This window comes from Diplotaxodon limnothrissa, linkage group LG17 (genome assembly GCF_057381915.1).
Source record: "Diplotaxodon limnothrissa isolate DT_005_m linkage group LG17, D_limnothrissa_male_GT1.1, whole genome shotgun sequence".
NCBI lineage: Eukaryota > Metazoa > Chordata > Actinopteri > Cichliformes > Cichlidae > Diplotaxodon > Diplotaxodon limnothrissa.
In genome coordinates, this window is record NC_140612.1 from 26,414,517 (window position 1) to 26,431,398 (window position 16,882).

The following is a 16,882-nucleotide window of genomic DNA, read 5'->3' on the forward strand; positions in this document are numbered from 1 at the left end:
TTGAAGTACACAGTGCAGTTAAATACCAGGAAACAGTAGCTATTCTTCTGTCATAAAAACAGGAACGGCTCTTAATGAGGATGTGTAGTGTCTCTTAAAGCTGGAAATAGAAGCCTCCCATATATCACTGTTTAAAATGGCTGTAAAGTTATACAAGAGTTTTGATTGTTCTGGGACCAACGAGGGAGATAACGAGACACGCCGACTTTGAGGCTGCACTGCAAACTGCTCACAGAAAAGAATCAAGCGAGCCAATACCTGAGGCAGATAACACAGATTGATCGGGTTCACAGTTCGGTTGGTGCCACAAAAGACTGGACAAGCTTGGGTGCTTCTCTGAGCCAGTCGATAATACCTTGAATGCTTGTTTTCTACTGTTGCATTATTGTCTGAAAGGTGTGCACTGTTTGCTAGGTGCATTCCATCATTTTGTATTCCGTAATGCACTGGTTGAATGTGAGTCCAGCATTAACTGTCCTTGAACTCTTGTCCAATCAACTCCAGAGGAAAAAATCTGAATCTTTAGCTGCTAAATGGTTCACTAAATTGTTGCTAACTTTTTTCTGTCTGACATTTATTGCTGGGCTGGATGGAAACAGAACCAATTACTTTAATCAACCAAAGTTGTGAAATCAAACCAATTAAAAAAGAAAGATAAAAGAAAGATGCTAAAATGCTTTGATAAGGGAGGAACTCGTTATAATTTTACAGAACGTTGGGATCAGAATCAGAATACTTTATTATTTCCTAATAAAATGATGTGGTTACAGTTGCTCCAAGACGATAATAATAATAACAGCAACAGGTTGAACTAAATTAAATAATACAATATATTGCAAAGTTACAAAAATAAGATATAGCTCTAATATAAACACATTTTTTACAATTTTTACAGTATAATGTTTTATTTTGCTATTAGTATTAATTGTTGTGATCTATATACAATTTGAAAATATTGATTTTTATCTGAATAATAGGTCATTCAGAGTGGATGAGACAATGGCACTGCTGTGCCAAGCACGTCATTTCCAGTGGCCTGTGCCAAACAACAGTTGTCTACACAGTATGGTCAAAACATTGTGGTTCTGTTGAAGAAATCAGCTTGAGATGATCGGAGTTTTGTGACGTGGGTGCGTTATGCTGCTAAAAGCAGCCAGTGGAAGATTTGTATACAGTGGTCAAAAAGAGAAGGACATGGTCAGCAACAATACTTTGTGGCTGTGGTACTTAAATGAAGCTCTGTTGGTATAAAGTCCCAAAAAAATCCCCTACATCATTGCACCACCACCAACAGTCTGATCTGTTATTATAAGTCAGGATGGATCCATCCTTTCATGTCATTTGCATCAAATTCTGACATTCCCATTCAAAGGAGGGAGCAGAAACGTTCAGACCACACATGTTTTTCACTTTTTCTTTTACATGAGCCTTTTCTTTTGCTGTTCTTAGCTGAAGCAGTAGCACACAAAGGGATCTTCTCCTGCTGTAGCCCATCAGCTTCATGGGTCGACGTGATGTGCATTCAGAGATGTTTTTATGCACACCTTGGGTGTCATATGTGGTTGTTTGAGTTACTAGCTTGAAGCACTCTTACCATTCTTTTCTGACCTCTGCCACCGACAAGGCATTTTCGCCCGCTCAATGGACATTTTCTGTTTTTTGAACCGTTCACTGCGAAACATAGAAATGATTGTGTGGGAAAATCCCAGGAGATCAGCAGTTGCTAAAATGCTATTTGGCACCAACAACCATGCCAGTCTCAAAGTCACTTGAAAAACAACGAGTGACAAAGAGAAAGTCCCAGTTCATATCTGAGGACGATCTCCTGTCAGAGTTAATGTTAGAAATAAATAAACATTCCTGGCTGGAAACTTTATGAGACTAAGCATCATAGTCTCTGGGTTTTCTTTGTTTCTCAGCACTTTGAAATAGTTTTCAACCAACTTGCATTTGTGACCTGTCCTACTATCACCTCAATATTTTTGTAACGGGCAACTGGGTCATTATTGCGTCTGTTTGCATGCTGGGTCTGTTTGCATGCTGTGTCCCTCTAGGCGTGCGTATGCTGTGTGTCCAAGTTTGTTTACTGTAGATCATCCAATTTCAAATAAACCACTCAGCTTCTCAACAGTTGACCAAATGCCAGCTTAACTGACAGGTTTGAAAATAGCCTCTCTTTTGTTTGAGAAAATAAGAATTGTGAAATATGCAGCTGTTACCTCTTAGTTTAAAACTGTTAGAAAGAATTCACAGTCACTGATTTATTGAGTTTATGTGGTTTATAAAACAGCACATCAATTCACAGATCCTCTGCCACCTTACTTTACACTCCAGCTGGTTCATTGAGCCGAGTGGGTTTTTTTTTCATCCTCACACGTTGTGGGTAATACTGTCTTTTATTGGTATTCAGCTCAGGAAGCCTCTTAAATAACTTCAGTCCATTTAACCTGGACTGTTTCCACCTGAGTGTTAATATCATCTCTGTAGCATGCTTCTCAAATTAATCATCTTAAAAGAGAAACACTTGTGATGTTCAATGTATAGCGTAGGAATATTTAAAATCTGCCTTTCATTTGCTTTTCAATCATCTTAGCTGTACCTAAGTCCTAAAAGAGACACATATTATGATCAGAATCACAATTTACATTAAATTTGGTTAGATAAATTCTATTGTATGATAATCTAACACATTTTGTCCAACCAGTGGGTATGTGAGAGAAGGTGGTGAGGTGTGAAAGCTCATCTCATTCCATATTTTGTTAATAAATACTGATTTCCAGCAAAAGGTTTCCAAATACCATTTTTATACTTCACGCTTACATTTTTTGTGCCTTTATTTAGTTCGTTTTCCTTCCAAACCATCACAACTAAAGAGCAGCAGTCACTTTGTGGAGCTAATTCTCTTATCTAATAATTTCAGAGTGGAACTCTCGCTTTCTTCTGCACACCCACTCATCATACCTCTCAGGTCTCATTTAACAAGTTAGAAAGGAACATTTTTGAGATCCACAGAGGATATTAGTTGCTCTGCAGAGCCTTTTGGCAGTGCTGCGGTCCCACCTGCAATCACACGCCTCTATACTTAGACACACCTTGCTTCCCAAAGCAGAAACCTACACAGCAATTAAAAATGCATTGTAGTCTCGCTGAAACATACATACTGCCATCAAAGCAGTTTGTGAAACTGAGCTCCTACACAGGCTGAGTTTTAATAATCTAAAAGAAACAACATTCGATTTGACCTTTAAGGACTTTCCACACTTTAAGTAAACAACACTGACTTTTCAACAGTGTCATAAAGAAATAGTGCACATATTGGATTTACAACATAAACGTGAGGCCATCACATTGCTGGTGATAGAATAAACTGGGGCTGTGACATTCCCAAGCAGTGTTTTTGGTTTATAAAAAGCATTCAGCCAAAGATTTAGCAGATAATAGAAATTTCATCAGATGAGGCAAACTTGTCATTTTAACTGGTCTGGCCTAGTGTTCAACCAAACAAAGCTGCAAATCTTAATTAAAAGAACCCCTAGCAAGCTAACCCTGAAACCTCTTTAGGTCACTTTGGGTTAAAGTGTGGAGGTACGTAAGGACGACGCGAGAGCTCATCGCGTTTTACTCCAACTTTAATCTCGGCTTCACACAACTGAACTCAAAAGGTGGCAAACACCTCCTACGACCCAGAAACATTACCCCTCTCACTTCCCTTCTCGCTGGGTGTGAGTGGAGTCCCCTGGTGGTCCGCCACAAAAGATGCATTGAACACAGCCCAGCATGATGGAGGGTTTGCTTTTAATCATCTTTGGGGGATCCATGGGAATGCAAGACAGATTTGTGATGAAAATGAGAAAAAAAAGTTTAGGAAGCCACATTGTTTAACTTCAAGCACTTGTGGCCAAAATGTTCTTGCAATCAACATAATAATTTGCAGGGAAGCTCAAAGAAAAAGTGACACGACGGAGGAGAGGAAGTTAGGAAGCCAGAGAGGAGTTTTTATTAAGCGAAGAGCAGAGTTTGACAGTAATGAGCTCCTTTTGCTCTGTGACATGTAAGTAGCTTTTTAGTTTACTGCTACATATATTCAACTCTTAGTAGAGCAGATATTTGAAGAATATCACAATGAAACCATTATTATTTCATGGCATTTCTGTACAATCATAGGATTAGTGTGCTGATTGCAGGTCTGTTCACACCGTATTATCATAATGCAGCCATGCTTCTGTTCAGTGCTACAGGGGGAGATTTAGCATGATTATTTTACTTTCCCATTGTTGCCATTTGTTATTGAACAAGTGCTAACAGGTAATCGACCACAAAGCTGTGGAGAGGGAGGTCTGGCCTTCTTTGCTTAAGTTACTGCCCCCGTGACCTGGCCCGGAAAAGCTGAAGAAAATGGATGAATGTAAGGATAATTACGGTCTAGTAAGAGACACTGGTACAGCTTAGTATTACAGTTTTCCCAGCTTAACAAGTGGCACAGCCAGTAACTGTCAGTACTTCTGATTGATCAGTCCCAGGCTGTTTGAGACAGAGCTGAATATAATGCTACTACTCCTAGCTGAATGAAAAGAGAATTGAGCCTTGCACATCTGTTCCTGTTTTTCCCTTGTTCTTTGCTTTCCTTATTCCCCTTGTAGTTTGTGGCGATAAGAACGCAGGGTGTAATTATAAGGAAGATTTAGTTTTTACATCAATAGCTCTGCTGGGTTGCATAAAAGCTAAACAGCAGCATGTTTTCTGCTGATTAAAATTCCTTTGATTCTCACTTTTCAGACTTCTAATGCATCCGTTCCACAGATTACTCTTTCTTATGCAAAAATGGGGCAACCTTCCAAATGTGTTTTAAAGAAATATATAATTCTTGTCGTGAATGGTATTTAGACTGTCAGGAAAATTAAAGATACAGCATTATTATGTGATATATACAGCTAGGTCCATAACCTTTTGAAAAATCATGCTTTCTTTGGTAATTTTGCCTCTGTGCACCATTACAGTGGATTTAAAATCAATCGATCAAAATGTGATTGAAGTGCAGATTTTCAGTTTTGATTTAAGGGATTTAATAAAAGTTTTAGGGACTACAGCCATTTTTATATAAAGTCCTCCATTCTGAGAGGTTCGAAAGCAATTGGGGAAACTTTCTTTAAACCTATGGATCGTTTTTAATAATTGGATGAAAATCTTTTGCATTCAGTGACTTCATTGGTCATGATCCTTTTGCATTGTGAAGATTTTCTGTGTTGTGCTTTTTTTTTTTAAATCTATTTATTTATTTATATCAACCATTTAAAAAAAAACTGCTTTCCTACACCTTTGATATTGCTGAGCTAGCCAGTGCATTTCTTCTTTATATGAGTCGCCAACAATCTCTTACATTCCTGACAGTTTTTTTTCTCCGCCTAATGAAGGCCTCCTTACGTTCATATTCATTTCAGTTCATATTGAGAATACCAGTAAGCCTCTTAAAATCGGGGACTGATTGTCTGAATTAAAGTCCACTGTTACAGCAGCTGGTAAATGAACTATTAGAATTTGTAATTCAGTTGCATATATGTATTTAATCGTTTTTATCAAGTAGTAATGGTTGTAGCTGTAGTAAAAATGTATTATTCTGACCTGTGGTAGTTTTCCTATTTGTGAATAAGGAAATAAGACATCATTGGATGAGCTGAGCGGACAGTTAAAAACATTTAACAGTTTCATCTCATGTGTCTTTTTTTTCATAAATTGACTCCTGGAAATACTGAAAAAAGTTTCTGCATTGAATATTAAATCTGCAATCGCTATATGTCCATGTATACTACTTATCCAAGCATTGTGATGAAATGCACTGTTACGCCATTGTATTCTGTCACTTGAGCAACTGACTTGAAAGTCTGATGTACTCTTGGTGCGAATGCTAAATGGAATCTGCAGATACCCCGCCATAACTGATGTGGCAGACCAGCTTGCTCGTGATTAGCTCCTTGCTGAGACATAATGGGCAAAGATAGCTGTCTACTTAGGCAGAGGATTCATTCATATTCTTCCTATCCCAACTAACCAACAAGTTCTTGCTTTGAATATGGACATGAAACAGGGTCACTTACACATACAGGAGCTGCCTGGACATGAAAACAAATGCCATGAAGTTTCACGTATACGTTTTTTTTTTGCTGATGTTCATTCTGGAAGGTCCTGAACTCTGTAGGTAGCCAGCAGAGCGTTAGTGACTTTGGTATATACACTAATTATTGTGGCATTCATCATGTCGTAACATCATGTGGTCTGACAGTTTGTGGCTTACATGCTGTAGTTTCTGAATTCTATTTTGCAATAACACCATTAAAGTTGCTTGTGGAATATCTAGGAGGAAAGACATTTCATGAACATCATTTCACGATTTTCATAATGGTGGCATTACTATAGATGACTCATTTAATCACAAATGTTTGTAAAGGCAGACTGCATAGTAAGGTGCTTGATTTTATGCACTTGTGACAACGAGACTGAAAACAGCAGTGATACTTTTATCCATAAATCTACAAGGAAACACTGTGAACAGGGCATAACAGGGCATAACAGGGCATAATATCACATCGTGGTTTGGGAACAGCTGTGTTAAGGACCAAAAAGCTCTCCAGAGAGTGATCCGTACAGCAGAACGCTGCTGGTGGATTGCTCTCCCCCTGCTTCAGGACACCTACACCAGGAGATGCCGGACTAGAGCAGCGCAGATACTGAAGGACCCATCCCATCCTGGCAACAAACTGTTCCGCATCATCCGGGCAAGGACAGAGAGACTCAAGAGGAGCTTCTATCCCCAAGCCATCCGGACCCTAAACACACACACACACACACCCACCCTCTCACATCATCTATAATTGACTGAGACAGGACTCTCTTCCAGACACTCAAAACCCAGGCACAATGTACATTTCAAATTCCTTTAATTTTAAACATGTTTATATTGTCTATTCTGTAAAATAGTCAGATTGTCTATTCCTATTAATGTACAGAATTCACCTGCTTGCTGCTACTACTGCACATTCACCTAATGTATATGCTATAATGTTCTTAATATAAATAAATAGATAAATGAGGGGAAACGCATGTCCATATCAAGCACGAATGACCGATCCTTAAAGGAGAGAATAATTTAAGCACTTTAACTCACATTTATTCTCATTGATCCCAGTCAGTGTTTAGAATTCATATTTCCATCTACCAGTTTTTCTGAGGTCTACAGTGAAATGCCGCCTCAGCACATATAAGACTAAATAATATCACTTTTTACATTAAATGTTGTAAGAGTAGTTTGCCTCATGCTTAGTTTGTGTACATTACTTTAGTGTTTTTCCTTTTCCTATCTTCAGTGGTTTTCCTTTGAAAACTGCACAACATAGTGAGTAAATGTAAGCACGGGTTTGGTCTGTCTTCTTTTAATAAAGTCGTGGACACTGATTGTTGTTCCTGTTCAGCAGCAAGGATCTACTAAGGCCTGATGGGAATCCACTCATGCCCACTGTTCTGATGTGACAGCTGTTATCAAAAGCAGTCAAAGTCAGCCACAGGCATATAGCCGAGGCAGTGATTAAAGTTCAAAGTTTTACATGATCAAATGGATGTCCTTTTTGTTCTTTGGTTGCAAATATATATATATATTGTGTTATTTAAGAATAATGAAAACAGAGCAGCAGCGAACCTATTACAATTACAGACGCCATGTCTCCTCTAAAGGAATACACATGCAACATATGGCAGAGAGCTACAGATATTTGCGATATCATGTTATACATTAAAAATGATTTCTGTAAAGCTTCAGTAAAGAATTGTAAATTCAAATGTTACTGTGGCAAGCATTCATGTTTTTAACACATTCTTACTTCATAAAAAATAGTACAATAATAACAAATGTGTTTCCATTGGCATATTGATTGTCTAAACAAATAATGGCCACAAGGGCTTTATTAGTACTCATACCCATTTCTATATATGCCTGCCAGGCACAGGGCTCACGGGAAGACATGTAATAAAAAAATCACCATAAAAAAATCCAAAATGACTACAGACAGAAAGCATGAGTATGAGAAGACACAACGGAACCACAAAGTGATGAATAATGACCATCACGAGAAGCAAAATGACCACAAAGAGACAAAAGATATAAACCACAAGGAGAGAGAAAAAGATTTGATACATTCACAGAAAAAAAATAAAATGATGGGTTGTGGGGTTTTTACATGTCTTTGCAGAGGAGCGTTGTGTCTCATTATCCCAGACTCACAGATATTCTTTCTGTATCTTTGTACTTTCAATTTCACCTCAAGTGCCCAGCCGCAAATGATTAATGTGTGCTGTCAACCAAAGTTTAACCACCGCTTCTGGTCGCTATTTGCTTTCCTGTATAAATGTACTTTTGTAAACTGTATATATTGCTCCGGTGTCAAAAAAGTAGGCATCATTTAACTAATATTTATAAGAGCAGTGTCCAAAAGAAGGGAACTAAAAGCATTGCCTTGAAGGGTTTTGTATAGAATAGTATATCTCTGTAAAACTGTGCATTTCTTTCTCTTGTGTCATGAATGTGTTGCTCCCAAATGTGCACTTAGCACTTTGGGAACATGTGTGTATGAAAGTGGGAGATGTGGAGACAGAGAGAGTAACTGTATTCATGGATTTATGGTTAAATGGCATTGAGTTAAACCAAAGGGCAATCTTTAATAGCCCACTGCAGATGTCCCTTTTTGTATTCTCTGTACATCAATACAAACAACCAGAATGTTGGAACTCAATTAAAAAGAGTGATGTCACTGTGAAGTGGCCATGTGGGGATGCAAGGACTGTAAGGACAGCCGATAAAAGACAGCCATATACATAGACTAGATATTGAATTTTGCTTTGAAAGATCTAAAAATGTGTTAAAGTTTTGGATCACTTCTCTTGATCACTTGGTTGGCAAATTATGAAGCAACAAGAACTGGAAGCAGCCTATTTGATCTGAGGTTTTCCGTCAGGGTTACTTACTTTGCTGTGTCCACTCAATAGGGCTTGTGAGCTCAGTATGTAAGAACCCTTATTATGGTATAGCACCGCTAGTGGGTGTCATCCTATTATTGTAGCAGTTGGAGAGTCTCCTAGGGTGAGTGCAGCAGCAGCCAATACAACCGAGCATGCTGCTCTCCGTGCATCTGTTTAGAGAGACCTTACCATTGTAACGGGCTGGCGCTGGCGACTACCTAACCCCGGCACATGTATGTATGAATAGGGTAGAACCGTGGAGACCTGGCTTGTATGGTCTTGTTCGTTTAACCCCAAATAAAAGTCTGTTGTTCTATTTAACTGACTGGCCTCCGAGTTGTCCGGCTAACCACCACACCACATGCATGCTGGACCTGCTAGCCGCTCCTTCCTCGCCAGACCGCGTTACAAGTGATCAAATTATACAGGTACCGCTTGAGTAGGACCAACACTGGAGCAGGAATACATGCAGTAGGTACAATGCTGTCATTTAAGAAATAATATGTATAAAAGCTCATATTCGGGTCAATTTCTCTTTACGGAAATAGTACCCAGTCTGTTTTCCAAGAGGAATTAACTGTTCTTATAATGTAACTGTTTTTTTTCTTTGAGCTTTTAAATCAAAATGACCTTCAAATAATTATATTACAGATAGTTGCAGGCCATAAAATGTGACCATATCTCATAAAACCTCAAGAAGGGTCACAGTGTCCTTTGCACAGTCAAAGCTTGAGATGTCCTGGGCGGATTTCTTTCCGTCTTGTGACAGGACTAAATGTTACGAGAACAGGGCATTCTCCATATCTGCTCAAATTGTAGAACTTCCACCATTCCCCCAAACTATTCACCCTCTCTGTTAGGATTTTCAAGGGACATCTTAAAAAGCACTTTCACTGATTAGCCTTTAACTGTGTCTAGCTCAGATTGCACTGCTGTGGGAACTGAAAACTTCCAGTAATTGTCCTTGTTGTTTTTCCAAAGTGTCGACTCATAATAAAAGTAAAGAAAGCCCCATAATGATGCAAGCACAGGGTACAGTGGCATTTCAGATTGCACTTTTGGAGTTAAATTTAGAAAGGTATTCATTCAGAAGCCAGTACCAGAAACCATCAGCTAATCATGCGTGATTAGTCTCTAGGGGGAATAGGAAATGCATAGGCACTGCAGTGCAATGATTAAGAGTAATCAGTTTTTTCACCCACACATAAAGTAAGTACAAAATCGAAGTGAAAGCTAGAATCACACATAATTTGTGGTATGTCTGCTACAAATATCCCCGTGGGTTTGTTTTTCCAGAGAATTTAAAAGTCTGAATAGCACATTAAAGCAGCTAGTTTGGAGTCTGACTGTTTGAGGCTGTGGACAGGTGTCTTTTATACAGATGATGAGTTCAAACAGGTGCCATTCATACAGGTAACGAGTGGGGGACAGAAAAGCTTCTTACAGAAGACGTTACAGGTCTGTGAGAGCCAGAGATTTTCCTTGTTTGAGGTGACCAAATACTTATTTTCCACCCTGATTTACGAATAAATTCTTTACAAATCCTACCATGTGAATTCATGGATTTTTTTTTCACATTCTGTCTCTCACAGTTGAAGTGTACCTCTGGTGCAAATTACTGACCTCTGTCATCATTTTAAGTGGGGGAACTTGCACAATCGGTGGCTGACTAAATACTTTTATGCCCCACTGTATCTGCTGTCTCTACCATACATTCTTTTAAAAACTCGCCCTCAGACAGTGGTTTGCTGGCCTTTGCTATTTTGAATGAAAGCATAAAACTGGCCTTGGTACTTGACTCTTGAATGGCAGTTTGACTTTGCTGAGCCTTCAAATTAGCTGCCAACTTCTCAGCAGCAGCTTCCCGTTCTTTTGTTGAGAGCTTGCTAGCATAATTAGCGTGCTTTGTGGCAAAGTGACGGCTAATATTATACTGTTTAAAAACCGCCACAGTTTCTTGGCATATCAGGCAAACAGCAGATGATCGGTGTTCAGTGAAAAAATATTTAGTTGTCCACTCCTTTTTGAACACTCAACATTCTCTGTCCACTTTCCTTTTCTTGGGTACGCTCATCTTCATAGAGGGTCGGTGGGTCACAGGGTAAAGTGCAAACGTGGAGTAATAGGCCTGCGCTTCACCTCAAGAAAGCCAATATATCTAGAGTGCGCCATCTAGTGAGGAAACATCAGAATTGCAGGGGAAATAAAACATTAACAAGGTTAATTTATTAAATTTTTTTCAAGTTTGGCGGGCCGGATCAAAACGTTTAACGGGCCGCATGTGGCCCCCGGGCCGTAGTTTGCCCATGCCTGAGCTAGACGTTCTAATGTCACACACCATGAGGTATGTAAGCTGTGTTTTATGTTTATGGAAGCAGTTACACCACTGAGGGAAGGAAGGTGATAAAAAGATGGGCATAAAGAAACTTATTTGATACATCATTTGAGAAGGGAATGTCTTGAGGGCTTCGATGAGGAGTAACCATTGTCTTTGTTTGTAATGTGCTTGTGCAATCGAGTATTCAAAAGGTTGCATTTATTTGGATTGTATTTGTTTAAATGAATGCACATTTTTAATGTGCTTTTGCTTATTGAATTGGACTTACTGACTGTTACTCAGGCTGTGCTGCGTTACTTACAAAAGGCTTGAAGAAGAAGGCTCAGTTTTGCAGGAAAAATTAAATACTGTGAAAACCGTGTGGGTTAAGTGGACATGGATGGACATGTTGGATGAACTACTAATTTTTAATAACTGCAATCACATTCTCTTTATTTAGGTCATAAGGTCTGATCTTTGCATGCTCTTTAAACGTTTCCTGTTGCATTGCAGTCTGGAACCCGCCTGGCCAATCTGCTCATTTAGCTTCCACATGCAGGAGCCACAATTTTTTCAGGCTTCCAGTGCAGCCAGGATTGAGATGGCACTAGCAGCAGTAGACTTCAGATAGATTTGCAAACACTAATAAAAAGCTTTGAGGCAGCAAATGCAGCGCCTGTTTTGTTTTGCATGCACCTGAGTGGAATCAGTGATAATGGACACATTTCATTGTAAAGGAGGGGTCTGAGATCATGTTATAAACCTTTACTGAAATATGAATGACAACTTAATTTCTGTGCAAACTATATCCTACATTTGTTTTATTGACAAAATAACTCGAGCTAATGGTTGCTTCAGATTTGCTGCTATAGTTATGTTTTTTAATCTAGGTGTCTTTGACATAATCAAAGAATATGCAAAGTTTGTTCCTGTTGTAAGAGCTGTGCTCCCTGGAAATAGACCACCAGCCTCACTCTAATTTAATTGAGTTATTACCGCAGAAACAATCACACAGGATGCCGGGGACCCTCGTGAGTGTTAAACACCTTAACTTTTCTCTCAACCAGCTGTTTCAAATTACTTCGATCTCTCTAGTGCTCATTAATGGAAAACGGCAATAAAATATTCATGAGAGCTAATAAAGCAGGATCTTAATAGGGCATAATTTAATTACTTGATTGTTTATGTAAACCAATAAACTTAAAGGAAATATTTATAACTTAAAATTCAGACAAAACGCCAGAGACAGAAAATGACAGGGAGTAGAAAAAGTAGCAGGACCACAAGCAGGTTAGAGAGCTGGTCTGCCTTCTAGCAAATGGCCTTTAAGACGGTAATGGAGTGTACAACGTGTTAAACAGCAATAAATCTGCTATAACAAACATGCGATCAATAGTGTCAAACATATAAAGCACAGCGGTCATTAACTGAAATGGTTATCTAGATGCAGCTAAAGGGAGTGTCTTCCTGTTTGAACCTACTCAGAGCTTCATTTGTCCAGGATGATAACACCCCGTTGTAGAATCAAAGTTGTAAACAGGAGGACTTGTTTACACACTACAGATATATGACGATGGATTTATGTCTGTCTGCACCAGATAGGGATGACAAATAATGTCATGTAAAGTGATAAAGCCAATGGAAATGGAGAGTTTTGAAAGATGACACTGCTGCTCAGATGTGACAAATGAACGCAACGCAAGCACGAGGCATACCTGGCACTAAGGGAAATCATGGCAAAGGCAAAGAAAGGGAAAACACTTCTGGTATGATGGAACTGTCTCGAGCTCCCAACACTGATTGCGGTTCCATTCGTCTCATTTGAAAGTAATAGACAATAAATAAAAGCCCCAGTCATGACTTAATATTGAGAGGGCAGTGGTGAGGAGGCCCATTGGATGGAATTTAAAGGGAGTAAGCCGGCTCTCAAGTCACACTCAGTGCCACACCTGTCTTACACCATATATAATAGTCTGGTTTCCTCACTGAGCTGTTTTTATCTCTTTATCACAGTGTAAATTATAAAGGGGATGCAAAAACATTTGGCGATACGCTGGATTGGGTTTATTTTGTAGCCCATCTGTTCCCTCTTGGAATTAGAATATTTGGGGTCTTTGATTGAATATGCTGTTTTATCCACAGTCTCTTACATTTTAATTTTCCCCACCCTCTACTTTTTCCTAGGGAGTATACGCTAAAGGATCCTGTAATCCTGCACCCAGTCGAGCTGACTGCTTTATAACTATAAACTGTGCACAGCTAAAACAACGACCGCCGAGAGGCGCATGAACATAAGGCTATTCATTGGGCACAAATTGGGCAAAGCTGACAGTAGACTGATTGTTTTTGGACCACTTGCTAATGCTTAAATTTCTCCACATCAGTATTTCAGCAAAGGTTGTCTTCTGTGAATTTCATTGAAAAACAAAAGGTGCATTGGAGTCTTTAAAACTCCCATACACATCTGTTGCTCAATGTCAGCTAAAGCGACTCTTGCTACTTCTGAACCACAGTGTCTATGAACTATAAGCATACTCAGTATTGACACTTTGGCCAGAGCACCATGTGTCCCTGAGATCAGTGGCTTCTGAGTTGAACAGTTAAGTGAAATGACAGTGTTAAGGTTCAAAAATTGAGAAAGGGTACAAGAGGTGATCGAAAAATAACCACACTGGTCCGGCCGGGTGAAGTCAAACGAAGATTTTAATTCACACGTGGGAAGATCACTGGAAACAGCAATTGATCTTCGACTTACTAAAGCACAAAAAATTATTTTATAACATCAGGGTTTGTTTACTGACGCCCCTTCATGCGTCACAGATACATTTTATACATACGTCAAATCAACAACACAATGACCTTTTACACAGAACATCATCTTCTATTTTCATGGCTGGCACTTCCCGTGTACCTTTCAGTTCTTGTCCTATCCCTCTTTCTTGCCGAGACACCAAGAAACGGTTCCTCTTTTACCGAGACATGACGAATCTCTCTCTCCTCTAAATAAATCTAACTCGTGTGTGTGTGTGTCACGACCTCACTCAGCCTCGATGTCACCTCTCGCACTTCTGACCTTTTACCAGACCAGAGGCTCACTGAGACTATGTATATGTCATCTGCTAAATAAATGTTTTAACCAAGAACCTCCACTAAAACCTTAATATAAAATGACCTGATATAAGTGTTTTGTAAGCATGTATTGCAATTCCTTCTATGTTCTAGTTTTCCCTCAGCATGGATCACCTGAACAGTCACGTCAGTGAAGCTTAAGACCTTTAAAGAACCTGAACATCAACTCAAATAAGCACAGATATGCAATATGTATAAAATAGTTATAACTGCACCTGGAATACAAAATTAATATAATAACTTGTATGCATAAACATCTTAAGGCCATCTTAAAGCTATCTGTTACATTGTTAAAGCAATGATCATACTGCAGATTATATTATGCTGGTAAAATACTTTTTGTTCATCCCCACAACAGGCAGAATACCTTGTTTTTTTTACTTTTTGTTTTTTTTCCTCTCGCTTGCCTCTTTTATCTCCACTTGCTGTCAATACAGAAGTATTTCTCTGTAATGCCCCGGGCTTTATTCTGTTTTCTTTTAAAACTGTGTGTATGGGCAAGCGAAGAGGCTCAAAGGGATTTTGGGAATGCAATCCAATTCTCTGAGCATGCATTCACAGTTTTTCGTCTGCTCCCGTATTGTTCAAAAAATGCTGGGAGGATTTAGTCTGAAAGCGTGGTTGCTTTCTTGTTTTTGTCTTATTACGGGACACAAGGTTAGATCAACCTCTCTCACTAGTGTGCAGCTGCTCGTGATCCCATTTCTGTTACAAAAATACTCACAGATTGCTTCCTGTTTATGTCCTGTAAAATGGCTTATTTTTTATTTGGTAAATCATATATTGGGGAGTTAAAATTCTCATAATGTCAGTGCTGGCCTGCCCTTGGCTGAAATCAAAACTTTAAGGCTACGTCCACACGTACCTGGGTATTTTTGAAAACGCATATTTTTCTATGCGTTTGCACCTTTTGTTCACACGTAAAAGTCGTTTTCGGTCACTAAAAACAGATTTTTAAGAACCCCTGCCAGGGTGGAGATTTTCGCAAACTCCGTTTTTGCATTTACGTGTGGACGTTATTGTTTCGGTGAAATGGATTTCTACAATGGCGGACTTAGACAGAATTCTGTTACTGTTCATTTTACTCTCTGCTGTGTTTACATGCTTACATATAGACACACAGTTTCTGTCCCTCCACACATAGGACTCAGTTCTGCTTCTATGCGCCATCTTTGTTTACTCTTTCCCACCCAGGCTTCTAGACTTCTGATTGGCCAACATTTCTACACGGTTAGGAATATATCGCCACCTGTTGCTTTGGCATGTTCCTAGCAGCATTTTCCTTCGTTTTTGCGTTTACGTGTGGATGGGAATTTAAAAATAAATAAATAAATCTCTGTTTTCAAAAAAACCCGTGTATGTGTGGACGTAGCCTAAATGTTTCCCTTTTTGCTTCCTAATTTCCTGTAATTTCTCTATTACCACATCTATAAAAAGCACAAGAAAGTGTTGTTTGAATATCAGAACTGACTTGCAAGGCGTAAAATGACAATTACACATGCATGTCTGTATGAAGGTGGGAGTGAGATGGGTTTTTTTGCCTGTCCCATTTGGTTCTTTAGCCGTCAGAATTGTTGTCTGAAGACCAACAAGGAGACCCAATGGATTTACTTTGCCAAATGGATCATCACGGCCTTGCCGTATTGGTCCATTTGATCAACCTTTGTTGTTATTGTTTATTTTATTTTATTTTCAGTTGTTACAGACGGGACAGACATGACTGAGGGATAGGAAAGGGAGAAAGAAAGATGAAGGGAAGAGGGACAGTGAGAAAGGGCACTTAAAAAGAGAAAGAGAAAAAAAATCTCCTGGATCACCTGTTGAGAGAAAAAGAAAAGAAAACAAGCAAAAAAAACAGAGCAACATACTAAACACAACACCATCACGTTAATCTAGCTAAGTGTAAACAGTAGTAAATACTAAATATTGAATGTTGTTGTGTAGCAAGCAGGACCGACAGCGCATAATGTGATTGGAAATAGCAGCCAATAAAGGTGTAGTTTATGTCTATGAACAGTGAACACCCGTGTGCACACCTGTGTGGATCAGCGCGCTTGTATTCAAAAGGTTTCCCCATGTAATGGTCTGCTTGAGGATGTAGAGAGCCATAGCCCTGTCCCCAGGGCATGAAGCAGGCATGGAGGAGATCCAGCCTCCAGACATCCAGAAGCCCCAGAGTGCGAGAGCCCAAGGAGGACCACCGGAGGGGCATCCGTGCCACCCTCCTGGGAAGAGCTGAGGAGAGCCCCAGATGAGGGGTCACCCAGTAGCCACGGAACAGAAGCCAGAGGGGGCTGCAGTGGCGTGCCCGCCGGCTCTGCCAGTAGCCAGCTGTGCCAGAGTGAACCGAGCCGCAGGCCCAGAGGCCGGAGGCCCGAGGGCCCCCTTTGCCCTGGAAGAGGCCTGACCGAGCAACAGGCACCAGGCCCCGCC